The following is a 5,050-nucleotide window of genomic DNA, read 5'->3' on the forward strand; positions in this document are numbered from 1 at the left end:
GGCCGGAACGTACACGCCTATGTCGACGACATCGCGGTCATGACCCGGAAAGGATCCGACTTGATCAGCGACCTCACAGAAACCTTCGACAATCTCCGCAGGTACAAGATGATGTTGAATCCGCTGAAGTGCGTCTTTGGCGTGTGATACGTCTCCGACGTATCGATAATTTCTTATGTTCCATGCCACATTATTGATGTTATCTACATGTTTTATGCACACTTTATGTCATATTCGTGCATTTTCTGGAACTAACCTATTAACAAGATGCCGAAGTGCCAGTTCCTGTTTTCTGCTGTTTTTGGTTTCAGAAATCCTAGTAACGAAATATTCTCGGAATCGGACGAAATCAACGCCCAGGTTCCTATTTTTCCCGGAAGCATCCAGAACACACCAGAGAGGTCAGAGGGGGGCCACAGGCCCACCAAACTACAGGCTGGCGCGGCCAGAGGGGGGGCCGCGCCGCCCTATAGTTTGGCCCCCCTGTCAGCCCTCCTGCGCCGCCTCTTCGCCTATATAAAGCCCCTGGATCAGAAACCCTGAGGCGTTCGACGAAAACCACAGAAACCTTCCAGAGCCGCCGCCATCGCGAGGCCAAGATCTGGGGGACAGGAGTCTCTGTTCCGGCACGCTGCCGGAACGGGGAAGTGCCCCCGGAAGGCTTCTCCATCGACACCGCTGCCATCTCCACCGCCATCTTCATCACCGCTGCTACTCCCATGAGGAGGGAGTAGTTCTCCATCGAGGCTCGGGGCTGTACCGGTAGCTATGTGGTTAATCTCTCTCCATGTACCTCAATACAATAATCTCATGAGCTGCTTTACATGATTGAGATTCATATGAGTTTTGTATCACAATTCATCTATGTGCTACTCTAGTGATGTTATTAAAGTATTCTATTCCTCCTGCATTGGTGTAAAGGTGACTAGTGTGTGCACCATGTGGTTCTTGTCGTAGGCTATGATCATGATCTCTTGTGGATTGTGAAGTTAACTATTACTATGAAGGTATTGATGTGATCTATTTGGTTATATTGATCTATCTTGCACTATAAGGTTACTAAAACATGAGCATTATTGTGGAGCTTGTTAACTCCGGCATTGAGGGTTCGTGTAATCCTACGCAATGCGTTCATCATCCAACAAAAGTGTAGAGTATGCATTTATCTATTCTGTTATGTGATCAATGTTGAGAGTGTCCACTAGTGAAAGTGTAATCCCTAGGCCTTGCTCCTAAATACTGCTATCGCTGCTTGTTTATCGTTTTTTATCGCGTTACTACTGCTGCAATACTACCACCATCAACTACACGCCAGCAAGCTATTTTCTGGCACCGTTGCTACTGCTCATATATATTCATACCACCTGTATTTCACTATCTCTTCGCCGAACTAGTGCACCTATTTGGTGTGTTGGGGACACAAGAGACTTCTTGCTTTGTGGTTGCAGGGTTGCATAAGAGGGATATCTTTGACCTCTTCCTCCCTGAGTTCGATAAACCTTGGGTGATCCACTTAAGGGAAAACTTGCTGCTGTTCTACAAACCTCTGCTCTTGGAGGCCCAACACTGTCTACAGGAAAAGGAGGGGGAAGTAGACATCAAGCACTTTTCTGGCGCCGTTGCCGGGGAGGAAAGGTAAAAGGCACTCATACTCCGGTTCCAGGTAAAGTACTTTTCTGGCGCCATTGTGTTTGTGCTCGAAGCTATTTCCTTTAGATCCTGCAATTGCATCTTTTTGTTTCTTGTTTACACTAGTAAGGCATAATGGACAACATCTGTGAGCTTTTTATTCTATTTCCTGAGTCAAGACATGAATGGTTTAATGCGAAAATTAAAAAACCCATGGAACATGTTAGCATGAATACTTTGAACACCATTGTTGCTAATGATATGGAAAATTCTAAGCTTGGGGAAGCTGGTTTTGATGAGCATGATCTTTTTAGTCCACCAAGCATTGAGGAGAAAATTTTCTTTGATGATACTTTGCCTCCTATTTATGATGATTATAATGATAGTAGTCTTTTGGTACCACCTACTATGGAGAGTAAATTTTGTTGTGATTATACTATGCCTCCTACACTTGATGAGAATAATAATGATAGCTACTTTGTTGAATTTGCTCCCACTACAACTAATAAAATTGATTATGCTTATGTGGAGAGTAATAATTTTATGCATGAGACTCATGATAAGAATGCTTTATGTGATAGTTATATTGTTGAGTTTGCTCATGTTGCTACTGAAAGTTATTATGAGAGAGGAAAATATGGTTGTAGAAATTTTCATGTTACTAAAACACCTCTCTATGTGCTGAAATTTTTGAAGCTACACTTGTTTTATCTTTCTACGCTTGTTGCATTATGCTTCTTGAACTTGTTTATTTACAAGATTCCTCTTCATAGGAAGCATGTTAGACTTAAATGTGTTTTGAATTTGCCTCATGAAGCTCTCTTTTGCTTCAAATACTATTTCTTGCGAGTGCATCATCAAAACTGCTGAGCCCATCTTAATGGCTATAAAGAAAGAACTTCTTGGGAGATAACCCATGTGTTATTTTACCTACAGTACTTTGTTTTTATTTTGTGTCTTGGAAGTTGTTTACTACTGTAGCAACCTCTCCTTATCTTAGTTTTGTGTTTTGTTGTGCCAAGTAAAGCCGTTGATAGAAAAGTAAGTACTAGATTTGGATTACTGCACAGTTCCAGATTTCTTTGCTGTCACGAATCTGGGTCCACCTCCCTGTAGGTAGCTCAGAAAATTAAGCCAATTTACGTGCATGATCCTCAGATATGTACGCAACTTTCATTCAATTTGAGCATTTTCATTTGAGCAAGTCTGGTGCCATTTTAAAATTCGTCAATACGAACTGTTCTGTTTTGACAGATTCTGCCTTTTATTTCGCATTGCCTCTTTTGCTATGTTGGATGAATTTCTTTGATCCACTAATGTCCAGTAGCATTATGCAATGTCCAGAAGTGTTAAGAATGATTGTGTCACCTCTGAACATGTGAGTTTTTGATTATGCACTAACCCTCTAATGAGTTTGTTTCGAGTTTGGTGTGAAGGAAGTTTTCAAGGGTCAAGAGAGGAGGATGATATACCATGATCAAGGAGAGTGAAAGCTCTAAGCTTGGGGATGCCCCGGTGGTTCACCCCTGCATATATCAAGAAGACTCAAGCGTCTAAGCTTGGGGATGCCCAAGGCATCCCCTTCTTCATCGACAACTTATCAGGTTCCTCCCCTGAAACTATATTTTTATTCCGTCACATCTTATGTGCTTTGCTTGGAGCGTCGGTTTGTTTTTGTTTTTGTTTGTGTTTGAATAAATTGGATTACATCATGCTTGTGTGGGAGAGAGACACGCTCCGCTGGTTCGTATGAACACATGTGTTCTTAGCTCATAATATTCATGGCGAAGTTTCTTCTTCGTTAAATTGTTATATGGTTGGAATTGGAAAATGATACATGTAGTAATTGCTATAAATGTCTTGGGTAATGTGATACTTGGCAATTGTTGTGCTCATGTTTAAGCTCTTGCATCATATGCTTTGCACCTATTAATGAAGAAATACATAGAGCATGTTAAAATTTGGTTTGCATATTTGGTTTCTCTAAGGTCTAGATAATTTCTAGTATTGAGTTTGAACAACAAGGAAGACGGTGTAGAGTCTTATAATGTTTACAATATGACTTTTATGTGAGTTTTGCTGCACCGTTCATCCTTGTGTTTGTTTCAAATAACCTTGCTAGCCTAAACCTTGTATCGAGAGGGAATACTTCTCATGCATCCAAAATCCTTGAGCCAACCACTATGCCATTTGTGTCCACCATACCTACCTATACTACATGGTATTTTTCCGCCATTCCAAAGTAAATTGCTTGAGTGCTACCTTTAAAATTCCATCATTCACCTTTGCAATATATAGCTCATGGGACAAATAGCTTAAAAAACTATTGTGGTATTGAATATGTAATTATGCACTTTATCTCTTATTAAGTTGCTTGTTGTGCGATAACCATGTTCACTGGGGACGCCATCAACTACTCCTTGTTGAATTTCATGTGAGTTGCTATGCATGTTCGTCTTGTCTGAAGTAAGAGCGATCTACCACCTTATGGTTAAGCATGCATATTGTTAGAGAAGAACATTGGGCCGCTAACTAAAGCCATGATCCATGGTGGAAGTTTCAGTTTTGGACATATATCCTCAATCTCAAATGAGAAATTTATTAATTGTTGTTACATGCTTATGCATAAAAGAGGAGTCCATTATCTGTTGTCTATGTTGTCCCGGTATGGATGTCTAAGTTGAGAATAATCAATAGCGAGAAATCCAATGCGAGCTTTCTCCTTAGACCTTTGTACAGGCGGCATAGAGGTACCCCTTTGTGACACTTGGTTAAAACATGTGCATTGTGATGATCTGGTAGTCCAAGCTAATTAGGACAAGGTGCGGGCACTATTAGTATACTATGCATGAGGCTTGCAACTTGTAAGATATAATTTACATGATACATATGCTTTATTACTACCGTTGACAAAATTGTTTCATGTTTTCAAAATAAAAGCTCTAGCACAAATATAGCAATCGATGCTTTCCTCTATGGAGGACCATTCTTTTACTTTCAATGTTGAGTCAGTTCACCTATTTCTCTCCACCTCAAGAAGCAAACACTTGTGTGAACTGTGCATTGATTCCTACATACTTGCTTATTGCACTTATTATATTACTCTATGTTGACAATATCCATGAGATATACATGTTACAAGTTGAAAGCAACCGCTGAAACTTAATCTTCTTTTGTGTTGCTTCAATGCCTTTACTTTGAATTATTGCTTTATGAGTTAACTCTTATGCAAGACTTATTGATGCTTGTCTTGAAGTGCTATTCATGAAAAGTCTTTGCTTTATGATTCAGTTGTTTACTCATGTCATTACCATTGTTTTGATCGCTGCATTCACTACATATGCTTTACAAATAGTATGATCAAGTTTATGATGGCATGTCACTCCAGAAATTATCTGTGTTATCGTTTTACCTGCTCGGG

The sequence above is a fragment of the Lolium perenne genome, chromosome 3, assembly GCF_019359855.2.
Source record: "Lolium perenne isolate Kyuss_39 chromosome 3, Kyuss_2.0, whole genome shotgun sequence".
Taxonomy (NCBI): Eukaryota; Viridiplantae; Streptophyta; class Magnoliopsida; order Poales; family Poaceae; genus Lolium; species Lolium perenne.